Here is a 20,309-nt window from a genome sequence, read left to right on the forward strand (position 1 = left end):
TCACCATATTGCTTTTCAAATTTATAGAATGAACTTCAAAACCCTTAGCCTGTGCCAAAGAACCTTTTGCAATGACTGTGAAAGCTGCCTCTGGATATAGAAAGAAATACTAAGTGTCTCTAGCCCAGCAGCTGGAACACTTCTGAGATGAGTTATTCTCCCTTTCCTTTGTCGCTTGAGCAATTACTTAAGAAGTACAGCTGAAGATTCAATGCTAAATGTCCCAAGAGTAGTATCTGCTGCCCACCATACCAGAACACCTGAGCAAGGCTCCACAGCAAGTATCACCCAGATACCTGAGCTGCAGCCAAGAGCACTTTGAGATGATTTAAGCATTCCACAAACACAGAGCTCTTCCAAAAACAATCTGGAGCATTTACCAAGGTTCTATGATCACTTTCTTTGAAAAAGGCTTTGGAGGGTTTGGTAAGTGGTCTAGTGTGTCGCCTCTCCTCCTTTCATTCTTTTGATTCAAATCAGTCTGGACCAGTGGGCTTCAATCCTAACCGTCCCTTAGAATTAGACTGAGAACTTAAACACCACCACCAGCACCAGCAACAAACAGGGACCAGGCCCTATTGCATTTGAATTGAAGGGGGGTGGGTAGGGACCAATCATTAGGGTTGTACGATCCTGATTCTATGACCTGCTGATGAAGAAATGAAACATAATGGGATGGGCTTATAGGAAGGAAGTCTTCAGGGAGTCCGGGTACTTTCTAAAACAGCAAATACCAGAATTTTTAAAAACTACATGAGAATGGAGTAGGGGTAGCAGAGAGAGGTAGTGGACATAGGACTAAGGAACAGTGAAGACTAAGGTAATTAGAATAATAGCTAATATTTGACAGCATATGCAAGACATATATTAGGCAGCTCTGCTTGAAATATATTAACTCACCTATGTCCACTGCAATCTTATGAGGAAAGTATTGTCATCCCCATGTTACAGAAGAATCAGAAGATTAATGGTCATAGAGGTTAATATGGGATCTGAACTCAGAATCCAGAACTCAGTCTTATCTACCACCCATGGCAACAGCAGCAGCAATGGCAAACACTTACATAGGCCTTATTGTGTACAAGGCACCACTCTAAGCATTTCACATATATCATCATTATTATTACACTAGCTCTAGTCTATAGGTGAGGCTACCGAAGCACAAGCGGGGAAATGACTCCACCAAGATCGCAGTGTACTCCTCCAGAAGTGGGAAATTGGAACATCCTATGCTGACTTCTCAGAGCACAATGCTTCTGCTCATCTCTTCTTGGAGACAAGGTGTGCGCACTCATGGTTTGCCCACTTTCAAAAAAAATGCCTGACAGTTTCTCAGCGGTACCACATTTATTATTTAAAGGTTAGGCTAGAAGCCTGTCCATGAAGGCAATAGGGAGCCCAAAGGAGACCTCCAGCTAATAGTATCTGTGGAGGCAGAGTCCCCTCATCCTTTCATGGAGGCATTGCTGTAGTAGGAAATTACCAACTTGAACTTCTCTCTATGAGGAGCTGGGCTACATATCCTTCACTGAAAAATATCTTTTGCTCTTGTCTGGCCCCTCCTGCTGCTTCTTGGCCCAACCCCATTCCGGATGGAGAGTCCATGTATGCTTGATAGCAACAAGTGGTTCATTCATAGTGTTCATCAAGGCTCCCTAAATAGCACACCATATTTGAGACCAGACCTTTCTCCTTCTTCCCCCTCCATGAATACCTAACATCTGAAACTTCTATCGTAAGAAATACCTAAATCCAGGAAGAAAGCCTAATTTGAAAATGCCCATCCTGTGTCCCACCAGGAGCCTGCTTTCTGTTCATCTGTTAAATGCACCCACTGTTGACTTTTCATCCTGTACTGATGAGTGGACATGCTATCCTTCCCAGGAGTTAGAATAGTTCCCTGATGACTATGGCTTTTGGAGGAAAAATAGGCATTAGCAATGGGAATATCAGGTAACTTAGGTGTGTTAAAAAGTTTGTATTTACTTGCATAGGTAAGAGGGGGCCATTCACAGGTTTTTGAGCAGAAGAGTAAAATGGGACCTACTTTTGAAAATCAATCTGGCAGTGATATGTAAAATAAATTAGAGCAGGGAAAGGAACAGTTGGTTGGAACATGGTGTTACAAAGCCAAGGTCTTGGAAATGTTGGCACAGAACATGTGGATTCATCAGCACAAACCATTCTCACTGCTAAAAAGCCGGTCAAAGAGCACAGCTAACTGATGATGGATTTGTATTAGGAGGACAGCACTTAAAATATGTGTCTACCCTGAGCTGCTTTTATCTTCAGATACCATATTAAGAAAAAGCTTCCATACATCTGTCATTACTGAGTTAGTGGCCTCCTTGGTGCATTAAAGCTTCTATTTTCAGACATGAATGTCTGGGGCAAGTAACTCTATTTCAAAGGTATGAGGATGCTATTTCATCTCTCTTTATGTTATGCAGGGTTGGATGCAGGCAGAACTTTCTTCTTTTACCACTCCCCCCGCATGCATTGGCTGTTCTCTCTCTTTGGTGGCTTTATCCATCTCTGACCCTGGTCCAGGGCACTCCATAGATCAGGAGAACCACCCTTCCTCTCTCCGCTCATCAGTCTCCATCATGCCTTCCATCCTCCCAGGTCAACCTAAGCATTCACTAAGGGGGCACATCAGGCTGTACTTTGAGCTCCAACCTGCCACAGTGACAGATAACTTCAGGAGCAAATAGCTTATCCCTGTAAGAGGGGCTTTTCTGATCCATTGGCCGAGTTCTATATGGCTATGATACAAGTTCCATCATCTCTGCTGCCTCTACATAATATTAATCATGCTCAGGGCATTCAAGAGAGATCCAGACCAGGGGCTTGTGAACCTGGGTACCATGCTTCTGCATATTCTTTCATCTGTTCAGCCAGGTAAGAGTAGGAAGACCTCGCTCAAATCCTGCCATGGTAGCTCCTGTGCGTTGGTACAGACAGCAGGATATGTTACAATCAATAGTTTGGGAAATAAGATTTTTTTAATGATACAGAAAAAATTGCTAACTCACCATGCAGGCTGCATTCTCCCTTCCACTGCTCTCCCAGGAGCAACAAATCAGCTTTCAAAATTTTCCTTCTGCCAACCACTAACCTCAAGCAGGGATCTAACTCACCTCTATTCCCTTTACCCCTTTCCTGTCTTTCATCTCTAACTCTGTTTTTCCTTGTATTATATCAAACCACTTATTTTTCCTTTTTTCAAACTTCCTGCCCTCTCCTCACCTCCAAACAAACCAAAACACTCCTTTTAGTGTATTTCCTATCTCAGTGAATGCCAAGTTCATCTACCCAGGAATCTGACTCAAAATCCTGGAGGTTATTCTAGATGGGTGGGCGGTTCTCAAACTTGATCTACATCAAAATACCTGCAGGATTTGTTAATCGACAGGTTGTCTGCTCCAGCCTCAGTGTTTGTGATGCAATTGTTGATTCAGAAGACCTGGGACAGCTGAAGGCCCTCAAATGTGCATTTCTAATGAGTTCTAGGTGATGCCCCTTCGGTTGGCCCAGCTATTACACTTTGAGAAACTGGGTTCCAGAAACTTTCTCTTTTCTGCTTCCCCCTTTCCTCCCACCTGACAAATAACTGATTATCTTGAGTTTTGTCTCCAAATTAGCTTATCTCCCCACCCCTACTCACCACCACAGTTCTAGTTCAGGCTTTTGCCGTTCTTCCTTGAACTATTACAATCACCTGCTAATTGGACTCTCTACCTCCACTCTTGCCCCTTCCATACCTACTGCTAGTGAAATGATCTATCTAAAACTCAGTTCATGGGGCAGCCCAGGTGGCTCAGTGGTTTAGCTCTGCCTTCAGCCCAGGGTGTGGATCCTGGAGATCGAGTCCCACATCAGGCTCCCTGCATGGAGCCTGCTTCTCCCTCTGCCTGTGTCTCTGCCTCTCTCTCTCTCTCTCTGTCTCTCATGAATAAATAAATAAAATCTTTTAAAAAAGTAAAAATAAAAAAAAATAAAACACAGTTCAGATTCCATTTCTCCCCCTATTAAAATCTACAGTGGCTCCCACATGACCAACAGAACAGTGATTAGCTTCTTCAGCATGGCACGTGACCTGGTCTCCATTCTCCAACACTCCCTGTAGTTAATGAAGCACTAGGAATTCCAAGCACAAGTTCTGTGATTCCCATTTCTCTTAGGTGCTGTCACTTTTTCTAGACCACTCTTCCCATCTATACATCTTGACTCTCAGCTAAGGCTTCAGTTGTTCCCAAACCCTGCTTTTTTTTTTTTTTTTTTTAAGATTTTATTTATTCATCCATGAGGGAAACACAGAGAGACAGAGACATAGGCAGAGGGAGAAGCAGGCTCCCTGTGGGAAGCCCGATACAGGACTGGATCCCAGGACCCTGGGATCACAACCTGAGCTAGGCAGACGCTCAACCACTGAGCCACCCAGGCATCCCCCAAACCCTTTCTTTAAAACCCCCACAATAACCTCAGTGGCCCCCTGCTGCTTTCCCTAGCAAACCTGTGCACTAATTCCTTAGCACATTTTATTAAATGTTCTTTTAAATGTCCTCTCGTGGCAGAAAATTTATGGAGTTTTGTCTCTAGTTCTTAGGTCAATGAAAGCTTGCTGAACTGAATTCTCTCCCTCCAATTTTTCTCTCCTTCTGCTGGTAGGCCCTGTCCTAGTCTCCTACCCCTACTTCCCTTGATCTGCCTGGAAGAGATCAAAGATCTCAGAAGAGCCAATATGACTGAATTTTTGACCCACCAACCAGTGTCTGTGTTGGTCCCTCTATGAAGCCAAGTTTTATTTTCTCATGTATCCTTAACAAAACAACAGCTCGACTTTGCACAGAATCAGCCTTTCTCTTCAAAGAGCTTGGGGAGCTTTACAGCTCTGGCCCTGATACCCTAAGTGGAATCCTATCAGGTGAGGAGAGACCCCAAAAGAGATTAATGTGGCACATGGAAAGGCCAAAATCCAAATCAAATACATTTCTTTTGCTGTGTTCATGAGTCACTGTGGCTGCAAGAATCCAGTTCTGCAGAATTCAGTATTTCTGAGGTTTCACTTTTAAATTTGAATAAAGCCAGACTAGTGTGTGCTGGTTCATGTGCTTCTAACCTCAGAGAAAGTGGGTGGAGATAACAGAAACCAGGCACAATTCCCAATGTCAAATGTTTTGTTTACCCCTGTCCCTCGGGTTTTTTCTGCTTTAGTTTTCTGGGTAAGAAATGACATGCTCCGGAGAAGATGCCCACAACTTCTTAGCTATCTATGTGGTATTAATAGATAACATCCGTGATGCTAAGAATGTAAATGGGTGAAATTGATGAGATTAGCAAAGGCTAATGTAATATCTGGGATTAAATTTCTAGCAGAGGCAAAGTGAATAAATTTGGAGAATTAAACACCTGACAATGTTTCATTGGATCATTTTATGTACTCAATATACACTGCACACATTCTCCTATAAGTATATGCAAATGTATAAACTTTGCATATTAAATAGTAGAAAAGGGGATGAGAAATGCTTTAGGTGTACAAAATATTACTATTTTAATTATTATTATTACTATTGCAAACTTGAACATTCTTTATTGGAATCATTCTTTGCTTGGAGAAATTTGCTGAGTTTGGCAATTATCCACGATCATGAATTTCTCTGTCAGGCAGCAGGACCTCTGGAAAGGAAAAGGGTAAGTAATGCAGACAACTGGTTGGAAACGAATCCTCTTTATTATCAGAGCCTTTCTGGTCTAACTGCTGCATCCTTTGCCCGTCAATAGTCTGAGCCACCTATCCCACACTGTCCATTTCTGAGAAGTAGTCACTGTTTCCTTACTAGGTTGTCAGATGTTGGGACACTAAGAGGTGAAGAGACTCAAGGATTCTTGTCAGCAGCAACTGCCTTGATCTATAAGCATCAGACATAAATAAGGAAGGTCTGGGTTCTTTGTCCTAACAACTTGCTGAGGCGTGGTTGTGGCTGCTGCCTTGAAATGCTGATGGAAGCTCAACTTGAGGTGTGACATGGTAGCCTGCTATACCAGTATGGCACAGCCCCTCTAAAGCATTCTCAAGAGAACCATTTGTTGCATCCTGGCGAATATTCTCTACCAACAAGGAGAAGAGAAAATGGTTTTTTAGCAATTTTTTTTTGGCTCTTTTAGAATTAACCTTTGTTTCATTTTCTAATGATAAGCCTGGAGTCCTGTGACTCTTTTTGTTTGTGATTGTCTCACTTTCTAATTCTAGATTCGCAAATATGAATGAGGAAACGTCCAACCAAGTATTTAGGGCTATCTGGCTAATGAGCCTTGATCCAAATAACGAGGGTCTCTATGGATGTGAATGTTAAAGGGCTTAAACCAGCAGCATCCAATCCACTGGGCAAGGGTTTCTTAACAGTGAGGTGTAGGTATTTTTACTAATGAATGCATTGCAAATAAAAAGCATTTGGGCTGACCTAGTTGAAATTTGGCAGATGTGACTGTCCCAAACTCAGCAAAGGGATATTAAAAAATAATGAATTTAATAAAGAAGTTTTATTTTAATCTGAAAATTTTTATTAACTTCATTGGTTTTTTAATTTGTTTCCTTTTAAAAGTTAATTCCATTGAGTTGAAAGGCTCAAATTAAGGTTTTGTGTGCATTGGGGCAGATCACTAAATTACAGACACACAGGTCAGGCTACAATTGGGCAGACCTTGGTTGGCCTATAAAATGCATATGAATCAGTGTTGTTGTTGATCATGAAAGGAGGGAGTAGAGGATAAGAACATTTGCTTGGAATAACAGTGACCTCAAAAAGGCCAAGGCTACATAGAACATGGTAGAACATTCAGAGAAGTATCTTTGTCATTTTACTGTTTTACCAGTCCGTAGTCCCTTCTCCTTCCTTTCTGACTCCTGAAACAGGATATATCTCAACAATGATCACATTAACCACAATTTAAGGAGCACTTAGGATTGTGCTCCTCATTTTATATGTATTATATCATTAAAGCCATACAATAATCTTATAGATTTTAGCCCCGTTTTACATATAATAAAATTGAGGCACAGAGATGTTGAGTAACTTGCCCAAGATCACACAGCTAGTAAGCAAAGGAGGCAAGACTTGAATGCAGACAGTCTGACCAAAGAGAAATGAACAAAGTGCCACAGTTTTCCTAGCCCTCTTGCAATTATCTCCTATGGCTGACAGGAAAATGAAGAAATTTGATCCTCCAGGCGAGACCAAATGGTAGAATTGGTCATGTTCCCAGACTCTTGGGGCCTTAAGTAATCTGTCTGCCACTCCATGCTCTAAAAACAAAGGAAATATTTTTATGTGGGTGTGGTAGCCAGCCTCCAACATGGCCCCCAAAGATCCTCACCTCCTGATATTTACATTCCTGTGTAGCCTTTCCCATCAAATGCCAGGGTTGGTCTGTGTGACCAATGGCAAATGGCAGAAGTTATAGCACTTCATTCCCAAGATAGGTTATACAAGAGGGTGGCTTCTGTGTTGGTTGCCCTCTTGTAGGACTTGTGCTCAGATCATGGGTGCTGGGGGAAGCCAGCTGCCATGTGATAAGGACATTCAGGAGACTGGAGTTGCCATAGCTAGCAAGGAACTGAGCTTCCAGCAACCACAGGAGTGAGCTTTGGAGCAGATTCTTGAGCTCCAGTCGAGCCTTGAAAGGATTGGCAGCTTGGCCGACAACTCGATTAGCCAGCATCACCCAGCTGTACCACTCCAGACTCCTGACCCTTAGAAACTCTGTGAGATAATAAATGCTTATTGTTCTGAGCTGCTAATTTCTGGGATCATTTGTTATGCAGCAACAGGTAGCTATAGCATCCTCCCCCACTTATCTGTGGTTTCGCTTTCCATGGCTGTAGTCACCTGCAGTCACTGATCCTGCTATCTTTGTAAGGTCAATAGTAGACTAATGCTATGTCCCAGTGCCTATGTCATTCCCCTCACACAGTCTCATCATGTGGGCTTCGCCTTACCTTGTCATCAGGAGAAGGTGAGTACAGTACAATAGGATACTATGAGAGAGAGACCACATTCACAAAACGCTTATTGCAGAACATTGTTATCATTATTCTATTTTATTATTAGTTATTGTTATTAACTTCTTACTGTGCCTAGTTTATAAATTAAACTCTATCATGGGGACATATGTCTAGGTAGACACATTAATATATATAGGATTCAGTACTATCTGTGGTTTCAGGCATTCACTGGAGGTCCTGGAGTGTATCCCCGTGGATAAAGGGGGGACTGCTGTAATACATAAGTTGTGAGAGAGAAAACCACATTAGCATGCGTGTGCCAGAGGCTAAGATGGGAGAGAGGGGAGGGCAGACCCCAGGAATAAAAGAGATGATCTCCATGATCTGAGCAAGGAAAAAAGCCTTTGATTGCGGAAGTGCAGCTTTGCTGTTCAGAAGTTTTTATTTGTGTGAGTCTGCAATCAAGAATGAAGGTGGGTGGGGAAGCTTCATGCAAATCAGTGTTGATGAGAAAGCACGAGGTAACATGTGCCCTGTGGGAATGGGGTGTAGGTTTCTATGAGAACCCGCTTAGGCACGTGATGAATTTTGCAGGTGCCTCTCTAGTTCCCCTCTGCGAAATGCTCCATTTGGAGGCATGGAGCTCTGCAGGCCACAGGAAGCAGCTACACTGATTGGGGAGGCCTCTGTGTGGCAGCTGGAGAAAGCACCATGGACTTGTCAGCCTTCCACAGTCCCACAATTGGAACTGAGACCCTAGAACATCAGGGAGCAGCCAAAGGGTTTCTGGGCCATAATCAGAGAAATCGGTTTCACATCAAGATCACCCGCACCTTGGACAACAAACACCCTTGCCAGCTTGTGGAGGGCCCTGATCCCAGGTGTATTGGCTTCCTAGGGCTGCCATAACAAAGTACCACAAACTAAGTGGCTTAAGAAAACAAAAAAATGTATTCTCTCACAGTTCTGGAGGCTGGAAGTCCAAAATCAAGGTGTCAGCAGGGCCATGCTCCCTGCCAAAGGCTCTAGGGAAGGATCCTCTTCTAGCTTCTGCTGGTTACTAGCAGTCCTTGGCACTGTTTACCTTGCAGACCATCACCCCCATCTCTGCTTCTGTTTTCACATGGTGTTCTCCCCACATCTATTTCTCCGTGTCTGACGTCTCTGTATATAAGGACACCAGTCATGCAATATTTAGAACCTACCCTGTCTGAACTTAATGACATCTGCAAAAGTCCTATTGCTAAACAAGGTAACATCCACAAATTTTACATAGACATGAATTCGGGGAGGGGAGGATGCTACTTAATCTAGTATGCCAGGTGTGATCCAGTTCTCAAATATTTCTCCTCCTTGCCATTTATTCCAGGCAACTTGGTCTTCAAGTGTGGCAGTCCCGTCTGACCCCTCCACAGACTCAGCTTCCATTTCTTTGACCTCTGCTTAAATGCTCTCCCAAACTCCTGCCCCATCTCTTCTACCAGTCAGAGCAGCAGAGAGGCCAGTTGACATAGCTCTGGGCTGGGATCGAGGAGATGGAGGATCTGGCTTTGGGCACAGGTGCTATAGTATGGTTTTAACTTCCTGGATAATCTCTTTTCCGCCATCTATGTCTGCTATGAGGAGGCCGTATACTGGGGACACATAGTCCCTTGGACTCTAATGCCACTGGTATGTTTGACGACATTGGTGGTGTATCATTCATTATTTGTCTCTTCTTTTCCTTCAACAGATTAATATTATTAACATCAGTATCCTAGCCATCCAGATGCCTCTACCTTAGACCTTCCAGTGTCCCCTCCTGTTTGGCCAGATCCTGGTAAGCACACCCTAGGTTCCCAGAAGAACCATAGCCAGTCATCACCACAGCCTTCCATGTGGTGACACTAAAGCCTCTGGTACTAGCATGCCCCACCCACCCAGCCACCCATGAAAGGCCGTCTCCTCTATGTTGAGGGAGCACGCAACCAGGAACTGTCTCTCTGCTCTTCTAAATCTTGACTCATTAGCCTCCCCTTTCCTCTCTGATCGGCACTGAGCTACAGGCTCCCTCTGCCTCTTTGAGAGTTCCCTGTCATGTTCCGCACCCCACTGCCACCCTCCCCACAAGGCATTGTGTATCTGAGCAGAGCGCTGCTGAAGCTGAGTGGGCTTGATGAAAGCTCATCACCCGGGCCCAGTCACTGAGTGGGGAGCCGGCTGGGGGGCTGCATGGCCTGGCCCAGTTTATGCAGGTAGCCCATGGTGGCCCTGCTGAGAATTACTACACCTTCAGGTCTCTCCCGGCATTCTTCCCCCCAAGAGGAGCAGGGTCTAAACTCAAGCATGTAGTTCCAGGTGGGATGCATCTGGGAAGCAGGGAGTACAGCCTGTTCCCCTGGGAGGCCAGCACCACTTGATTTCTGCCTTTCCTTTTTGGTCTCTGGTGATGATTCTAAGGAAATCTAAGATGGGAAGACAGCATAGCAGCCAAAACCTTGAGTTCCTGTACCTCCTCCCTTCTCATGCTCCTGAAACCCCAGGCCCACCGCCCAGAGCCTGCAAGGAGAACCCTACCTCTTATTTTGATGAAATGGGAGCTCTAGAAAGGTAGAGACTCAGCTCAAAATCCCTTCTATTATTTTGAAAAATCCTCTGAGACCCAATTTTAGAGCGGCCCTCTTATCCACCCAAAACACTTGTATCTTCTCAGAGGACTAGTGTCACTTTCTGTTCTGGGCACAGCACAGGGCCTGGGAAGCTGACATTCTGTCCACAGTCCACATCAAAGCAGCTTGTCCACGGAGCACAGGCCTGAAGGGCAGAGGCCCGCTTACGGGAGGCATGAGCCAGGCAGTGAGGGACGTGCCTGGCCCCACTCCCCATAGCGCACAGCCTCACAGCCTTCCAGTCAGCCCAAGCTGGAACTGTCAGGCTTTCCTGTAGCAACACAATGAGAGGATTTTACTTATCTTTTGAGGAAAAAGGGGGAAGAAAGAACCACCCTATGAGAAGAAAAATGATGATTGTGTAGGGACTGAGTTGTTTGGCAGAGGAGGAAGCAGAGCTCGGCAGGAGGCAACCAAGACACAGAAATTCATCCTCAGCCTGTGGTGGAAGTTGCGAAGCCTGTCACTGATGGCACGAGCTGCAGGTCTCATCCCCGGAGCCTGGAACTGCTTGGAAACGGTAGTGAGGCAGCCAGAAAAGATGCCGGTAGCTCACCACAAAGACAAAAAAAGGATTTTGCCAGTTGGTGCGGCTGCTGACGAGAGACCTGACACCTTTTACAGCACAGGGAATAATAGGAAGTGGGGCAGAGTCTGCACCTGCCCTTCATGGTGTCAGGGCTCATGGAGGAGACTCCCTAATGACCTGTCTGGACCAGGGGCAGCCACAGGGTAACCTGCTCCCAGGGACAAGCCAGTGTGACTCACCTGGTGTGATGGACTGAGAGGGATCTGTAGACACCACGCATTCCTCTCAGCTTTCTTTCGTCTATAGTCCTTACTGCAGACTCTGCTTATATGGCATGGTATATATTTGACTGGTTCACTTGTCATCTGCCTCCCCACACCGTCCTGGACAATCCATAAGAGCAGGCTTTGGGTGCCTTTTGCGTCAGTGATGGCACATAGGGTGGATACTCAATAAATACATTTGGGATGTACAATTAAATTAATGAATGGGAGATACCTCTAACAGTAAGACAGTAGAAATCACATTTTTGAGCAAAACATAGTTAAGTATTGCATACTCTTTGATCACTTTACTAACTCACTAGTATCTGGTGAGAAAGAAAAGAGCCACCTAAATACAGGGGGGAAAAGCCAGAAATCCAGATCATAACAATGTTTTCCAGGGCTCGAAGACAGTAACCAAATTCAGCTTTTACCCTGAACGTTGAAGAGACCTTTTGCTTCACAGAGCACTGCTTCTAGGAACACAAGGAATTGGGTAGCACCGTCTCTGCTTCCAAGGAGTCATAGCTGGGGACTTTTTTTTTTTTAAGATTTTATTTATTTATTTGAAAGAGAGAGAGCACAAGCAGAGGGAGTAACAGGCAGAGGGAGAGGGAGAATCAGGCTCCCCATTGTGCAGGGAGCCCAAAGCAAGGCTAGACCCCAGAACCCTGGGATCATGACCTGAGCCGAAGTCGGATGCTTAACTGAGCCACCCAGGCGCCCGGGAGTTTCCTTTCTACGTCAAACAAGATAGATACGCTTGATTATCAGCACTAAAATCCAAAGATCCATAGCTGATTGGTTCTAAGACACATTTTTGTTTTCTACTTTATAATATCTGAAATTATGTTGCATTTTACCAACACAGGATCTTACAAACCCAGGAGTGAGAGGGCTAGCAGTGCCCATGACCTCGTTATCATTCTCCAGGCTCTGGAGAAGTGCTCTTGGCTATGTGTATCATTGCTACTTCATTGGTTATTGGTAATTCTTCATGCACCAACAGTACATTGTGATTTGGCTTTGAAACTAAAGGTTATTGCGTATACACAGAAAGGGGCAGAGGCAGAACAGGGCATACATTTGATAATATTGAAACAAATGTTTGATATTGGCAGAATGACCACAATTCTTGATTTTCCAGCAAAGCAATACCATGTGCTTTATAAGACATAAGGAAGGAAGATGCCAACGGGAGATGAAGCTTTGTTACATTTGTTCATTGATGTGTGCCCCCAAATCGACATACACAGAACAGGAGGTGCCATTTTCAAATTTTGCAGAAGGGTTTTCACAGCTTAGAAGAAAATCCCAGAAGAAAATCTCTTCAGAAATTCTGTATCCCACTTATCCTGATGGTGTAGAAGCTGTCATTTTGTGGAAAAACATAGATATTGATTACTCTGAGTTGAAAACAATTTTTAAAAGTCAAATTCTCAATGTGTAATGGTTAGGAATTCCCTAACCAAACTATTTGACTTACATTTTTCTTTTTGATGTATGCACCTCAGTAATATTAAAAAAAAATTCTAGGGGTTCCTGGATGGCTCAGGGGTTGAGCATCTGCCTTTGGCTCAGGGCGTGATCCCAGGGTCCTGGGATCCAGTCCTGCATCAGGCTCCCTGCAGGGAGCCTTCTTCTCCCTCTGCCTGTGTCTCAGCCTCTCTCTCTCTCTCTGTCTCTCATGAATAAATAAAACCTTTTTAAAATTTCTAATTATATTTAAATAGGCTAAAAGAGCTCTTTTTAAAAGTATTAAATAAAAATTAAAAGTACTAGTGTGTTGTGTTGGCATTTTTTCCTAGTACATAAAATCACGGTACATCTTACATTTTACGATACACTAGATCTGGTGTAATATGGCATATCATATTTTGGACTCTTATCACTCCCATTTTGTCTGACTTAATCATTCAATAACATTTTAAGAACTTTTTTAAAGAAAGACCGCACACGATGGGTGGGGGCAAAGGGTGAGGGAGAGAACCACAAACAGGCTCCACGCTGAGCATGGAGCCCAACAGTAGGCTCTCCATCTCACAGCCCTGAGATCATGACCTGAGCTGAAATCAAGAATAGGTCACTAAACCGACTGAGCCATCCAGGCACCCCAATATTTTTATATTCTTAAACAATATCCACAGTCACTTTGTTCATGGGTTTAAATCTTAACAAACACAATAGTTTAGCAAAATTATCATAGAACTGTGGTCAACTGCTTCAGGACTAATTTGGAGGATTTCTACGGTGATCTGTTGTGAAAGTGGTTTATTTGTGGAGTTCATAATGAAATCCTAGGAGTTTAACTCTTGAGTCACTGAAATATGATATGCTAATGGGGAAAAGAGAACCCTGCCACAAGAGAATATAAACACACATTTCAAACATAAAAGAGATGGTCTCTGGTGCAAATATTGGCTATAGCATGTAAGCACTGAGGTCTTAGCTGCTTAGGAAAAACTACCCAATTTCTTTCTCAGAAAACCAGCATTTTTGTTACTGGGAGGCCAGCTGGGATAATTCGATTCTTCACTATGTACTTTACCTGCCATGATGCCTGGCACTTAAAAAAGAGTCCATCAATATTTTTGAATGAGTGAATAAAAATCACCCCTCCTCAGGCTATACGGGATCACACACCACTCCTCAGTTCTTAGAGACACAGTGTAACATAGTAAAGGGCATGGATTTTGGAAGAAGATGGATTTGCCTTTTGGCCACTTGTTAAGAGTAGTAGAGCATAGTTCCTGGGCTGTTGGGGAGATAAATTGACGTAATACTGGTAGAGCACTTAGGGTGAATGAAAGATATATAGAATATACTAACAAATGATAATTATCATTATAGAATGTGAAAAGTAGTCTTTTAGAAATATAATGTCGGTAAAATGTGCTTATTATAGTAGACTAATTATAGTAGACCGACTAGTGATGATAAGGTTCTTTATATTTTATTAAGACTTACAGACTGAGAAGAGTGGGCTTGCAGGGTACAAAAACAGAGAACTAGGGATCCCTGGGTGGCGCAGCGGTTTGGCGCCTGCCTTTGGCCCAGGGCGCGATCCTGGAGACCCAGGATCGAGTCCCACGTCGGGCTCCTGGTGCATGGAGCCTGCTTCTCCCTCTGCCTCTCTCTCTCTCTCTCTGTGACTATCATAAATAAATAAAAATTAAAAAAATTAAAAAAAAAAGAAAAAACAGAGAACTAGAAAAAGGCAATCATATACCCGGTGACATACCAGTTAAAGGTATAGGCAGTGTGTAAGACTTGCACTGTCCAGTATGGTAGCGACAGCAACATATGGCTATTGAAATGGAAATTTTAATGAATCAAAATTCAGTTCCTCAGCTATACTAGCCAAGTTCTAATGACCACATGAAGCTAGTGACCAGCCTATTAGTGCAGCTGTAGAACAGTCCACCTTTGCAGAAATTTCTACTAGGCAGCATTGCTTTAGACTATAGTCTCTAAAAGTCTTATTACCCATGAAAATTGTTACTAACCATAAAAATGCTTGTGGAATTTCTTGGTTCCTACCATCTTTGGGGAAGTAGTTCTGGTGTCTAAGAAATGCTGTCTGTAGGAGACAATGTGATGAGATGAAAAGAGCACTATTTAAGGTAGAAGATCTGGATCTTGGTCTGACTTGAACAACAGTTGAGCAACTTGCTTGAGCAAGTCACTCTATTTCCTCCTTCCTCAGTTTTTTCATCTTTAATGAGTTGAATGAGTTGAGCTGGATATCCAAGTCCCTGACAGCTCTTGGGCTTAGGAACTCCAGCGAATAGCTGTTAGCTCTATGCCCTCATCATTTTGCAGCTCTGCACAACTCCAGCGTTGTAAAAGAGAGCAGCCATGGTAAGCAGTATTGTGAGGAACTGAACATTTGTGCTCCCCCCACCACACCCTCAAATTCACATGAGATCCTAACCCTCAATGTGATGGATTAGGATGAGGGCCTTTGAGAGGTGATTAGCCATGAGGGTAGAGTCTTCTCTTTATAGAAGAGACCCCAGATAGCTACCTCACCCCCTTCAACCATGTGAAGACATAGCAACAAGATAGCAGTATATGAACCAGGAAGTAAGTTCTTTCCAGATACTAAATCTGCCAGTGCCTTGATCTTGGGCTTCCCAGCCTCCAGAACTGTGAGAAATAAATGTGTGTTGTTTATGCCACCCAACCTACAGTAGTTTAATATAGTACCTTGAATAGTCTGGAACAAATATGAATAGCAAACCATGGCTTTGTTCTATCATGATGTACTCTGGCAAGCTTAAAAATCTCTGTTGACCTCTCTATTTAGGTGGCCCCATGTATTTTGTGCATATCTTTCTTTTTACTACACTCATTATCACTCTCTGTAGATTATGAGTTCCTTTAAGGTGGGCTCCCAGGGGTTTTTTTTCATCATGATTTCTCAAGCACCTAGTGTAGAGGGAGAACTCAAATTTGTTAGTTGATGTCTGAATCCAGATGGATCCATTTTTTACTTTCTTTTATGTTCTCCTAATTCAGGGCTCCCCTAATGAAGAGCAGAGGTAAAGCCACTTGTCCAAGATGGGTGGAGGACCTGGAGTTCAGGAACAAGTTAACCTGAATCCAAGGCCTGTCCTCTTTTCATCCTACCACACTGCTTTGTCAAAGTACCTGTGCTTCTGTGATTTTAATTTCTGTCCTGTCCCCCGCCCCCCTAGTTGTTGACTCTAAAGACTTCAGTCCTGGTGGGGTTTTTGTCTTGTCTTTTAGCCCCTTGAATTCATTACACTCGGGCTGCTATGTTCTATATTCATATCTCCAATGTCTTTTTAAGCTCTAAGTCCAGCCTGACCCCCAACATAATCACTGAGGCAAAAACATGTAATATTGCAGTGATTTGAGTAACATTATAATAGTTATTAACATGTCCCTTGGTCTATCTTTTTTTCTCCTTCTTCCTGCCACTTCAATAATTTGATGGGACCAAAGAAAGGTCAAAAATTTTTAAGTGCTCAGAGATGAATCAATGTGTTGTTTCAATTTTTCTTAATATTCTGTTTATTAAAAAAAATACCATTTTGCCCTGAGAAATGAGAGTGAGCAGGTCTAAGAAATGAAAATGAAATAGAGGGAAGTAGACTACACGACAAAGGATCTGACCCCTTTGTCTACAGCTTCCCCATTCCTAGGCATTTGAGTTTGTGTAATGTGACTGTTTTCACTGCATTGAATTCTAAGTGTCTCCCAACAATCTACTGCCCGCACACCTGTTATTATATATGCATGTGGAGTGGGAGGTGGGGCTGTAGAATCCACCTCTTTCCTAAATTCAAGAAAAACAATCTCTGGCCATTTAAAGAAAAATATTTCTTAGGAAAACAAAATTGTAATCAGAAAATAGTATTTTGTAAATTAATACACATTTATAATTTCTATAATTGTGTGGTACTTTTTTGTTTCAATGAACATCTGAAAACACATAGCTGGGTTGACATAGCATGTGGAATCCTTGGTTTTGTGAGATTTGTTTGGCCAGATGGTAAACGTAATCAGCCTGATGGTGGATTCAGACTGGCACAGTTTCCAGACCAGGTGAGCCCGTCCTGTTTCTTTGCCTCTCTGTACCATCTCAGGAATATGCTCCTCTTAGATCTTGAGCTTATGCCTGATCTTCTACTTAGTCACTCCTTCCCCCTTTTTCCTTTGTCTTCACCCCAATAAGTGGTTACAAGTCTTCAGTGGCCAATGCTGTCTTCCCTCAAGAAACTTCTTTAATCAGCAGGTCCCTCTGAACCTGGGAATTACCATTTTTTTTTACCAATTCTTTTTTATTTTTTTATTTTTATTTTTTTTTCCAATTCTTTTTTAAAGGCACTTTTTGTTTCTCTTTTATTACCTTATGATTTCCTCAAGTGTTTAACTTATTTGAAGGGTCGAAATATCTAACCTACATGGGCCTAAAGTATAATAAGGCTTCCCTGGCAACCAGGCTCTCTCCAGAATCTCCCACCAAATAAGGAGGCTTACCAAGAAAATGCATGGCTGCTCTACAGGTGGCATTTCCAGTTACTTTCTGAACCATGGTCATTTGGGATTTAAATAGAACTCCATGGTCCTCCCCTGAAGATTAATATTTAATTCATGAATTATTTATTCAGCAGCTATGCATCTTGGGATTGCAGAGAATTACAAAAATTAATGATACTTGTATCTTCCCTAATGTGGCTTATGGTCTAATGAAGAAATGAGATGTAATACACAAATAACTGCATTATGCAATAGAAAGTGATAAACACCGTATAGTAGATACAATTTGCTGAGGGATTCCAGAAGAGAAAGAGTACTTATCCACTTTTGGGAGTCTTACCATTTGAACCTTGCTTAAAGGATGATAAAATTTCAAGAAAATGTAATTCAAGCAAATGCAATCAGAACAAAAGCACTCTGGAAAGGGAACGTGCCAAATCAAGACACGAGCATTTGAAGGTGATAGTGAGTCTTCTCATTGGGCTGGAACATGGCTGTGATGGAGAAGTTGGAGGAGATTGAAAACAAAGCTCATGATTTCTTGAAAGCCAGAAATTTAGGTTTTATAAACTTTGGAAAATGGTAAACTGCTGATAGCTTCTGATCAAGGAATAATCTGGCCTGTGATTTAAGAAGATTACCCTGCCAAGAGTGTACAAAGAGAATTAGAGGAGGAAGAAACTAGATGCATTGTCAGCTTAAGAACGAAACAAACAGGGGATCCCTGGGTGGCGCAGCGGTTTAGCGCCTGCCTTTGGCCCAGGGTGCGATCCTGGAGACCCGGGATCGAATCCCACATCGGGCTCCCGGTGCATGGAGCCTGCTTCTCTCTCTGCCTGTGTCTCTGCCTCTCTCTCTCTCTCTGTGTGACTATCATAAATAAATTTAAAAAAAAAAAAAAAAGAACGAAACAAACAAAACTTGTATCTCCATGCCTTAAACAAATGTAGTTTATTTCCCATCTCTTTACACATCCACATCACATTGGCAGGGATTCTGCTCCACCACATCCTCCTCAGGGACCCCACTGGCACAAACTTACTCTCTGATTCTCCACTATAGGAGAGAGAGCAGGAGACACTGTTTACATCTCCTCATATCTCTGCTCCTATTTCACTGGCCAGGAAAAGTTATGTTCACACCTTACTTCAAGGAGGCATTAAGTTCAGGGAAGCATGATACTGGTGAACAGTAGTGATGGAAAGGGGACATAAGTCAGGAAACTGACACTACTGTCTAGGATGAGAGTGATGAAAACAGGCTAGAATGATGGCAGAGGATATGAAAAGGAAGGAAAGAATTTATGAATCAATAAGGACAGTAAACAGGATTTGTATATGTATAGCCAAGGAGAAGTCCTGGAAGCTGGTATTAAGCTTTTGAATGTGTTGGTTGAAGAGTTTTGGACCAAGAACAGGAATATGTGAAAACTGACCTCAGATCCCCTGTATTTCTCAATAGCACCTGGGGACTGGGGAGCCTTCTCATCAGAAATGTATTTATTTTATGTATTCGCCAAAAGCCAATGATCCTCCAACAGTTACACCTGGAGGCTAAACAATATAATTTGGGGATGCTGAAGGTTGTAATAAGAAACAGGTTAACCAAGAGAAAAAAAGAATGACTTTCCCTTCGGCTCTTAATTATCTCTAACAGAGGGATGTGATAGCTACTTCATGGATGTAATATTCTTAAACTTATATTTGAATTAAAAATAGTATTTGGTACTTTTGGGACTGGACAACCACACTTTCTACCCATAATTGTTTTCTTTATCTTTATTTCTTTTACCTTTATTTATTTTGCCAAGTCAAGAAGTGCTGAAAAGTTCATTGATATCTTTATTTTGGCTTTATGTCCTATGTCAGAGATTATGCTACTCCTACAACTAATGCTTGGCATTAGCTCAAGATAAATGACTCATATGTTTTGATGCATTTGGTTTTTTTTTAATACTTTTTTTTAATACTTTTTCAAATTAAATATGAAATTTGAGTGGTGTTCAAGGCTTTCTTACTTAGAGTTTGGTAAGCAACAACAACAATAAAAACGATGTCAAATCCTACCCTGTTAATGAGCCATCCAAGCAATATTTTCCATGATAACCTCTATCTCTCAATGAGCAGTCAAAGAAATGATCCCTCTTCCCTTTGTTTCCCTGGGATCTCTGAATTTCTAGGTTACACAGAATCAATGCAGTCAACGATGCTATTTGCTGAGAAAACATCACTGAATATATTACTAGTTGCCTTCTTTAGGACACTCTTTGACTCATCTGATTTCAGTCATAACATTTAATTCCAGGATTGTCCTGTCTAGGGGTGACACCAGGGAGGAAGTGTAAACAAAGAGACAAACTGTATTCTCAGGAAAATAGGTGCCACCACTCTTGCCACCTACCTTTCTAGACTTAGCAAGTAGGACATGTGCCTCATTGTGTAGGTAAATGGCCTATATCTTCCTCCCCCAGCTTGTGCCATGAGGGAGTCTCCCTTAAACGCCCCTATCCCAACTGGAAGCACTTGTGGGAAGTGCTCAGTTGCACAATCGTGTTGTGTGTGGGCTGTGTGCCTGTGGGCTGCGGCCTTTTCTATGACTTCACCTGCATACAACTGCCTGTAAAAATCAGAGACAAAGGCTACCTTTAATTGTCTTTTCTCAGAGACTGCTTTTTCCCTAGAGACAGACTTTGCTGGGGCGTTTTTGAGCCGAGTCCAGCAGACCCAGAAAATATGGAGAATGAGAGAGCCAGGATTTCTGGCAGGAAAAAGGAAACCAGCTTTCTTGCTCAATGAGGGGCCTATCACAAATGAAGTCCAAGTGCATCGTGCCACAGCTGAGAAAATGCTAAG

The 20,309-nt window shown here is 42.7% G+C and overlaps 1 long non-coding RNA gene across 2 annotated transcripts; it reads left to right on the forward strand.

The window, feature by feature from the left end:
• The first annotated feature begins 930 nt into the window (after positions 1-930).
• LOC125753808 (uncharacterized) lies at positions 931-13,170 on the forward strand. 2 transcript variants are annotated; one of them, XR_007406392.1, is made up of 3 exons: positions 931-1,281; positions 9,741-9,827; positions 10,968-13,170. It is a non-coding gene; the product is annotated as an uncharacterized LOC125753808 (long non-coding RNA). The 2 variants fall into 2 exon arrangements; XR_007406391.1 differs by having other exon boundaries at positions 997-1,281; positions 10,975-13,168.
• The last annotated feature ends 7,139 nt before the right edge of the window (positions 13,171-20,309 follow it).

The sequence above is a fragment of the Canis lupus genome, chromosome 27, assembly GCF_003254725.2.
Source record: "Canis lupus dingo isolate Sandy chromosome 27, ASM325472v2, whole genome shotgun sequence".
In the NCBI taxonomy this organism is placed as follows: domain Eukaryota; kingdom Metazoa; phylum Chordata; class Mammalia; order Carnivora; family Canidae; genus Canis; species Canis lupus.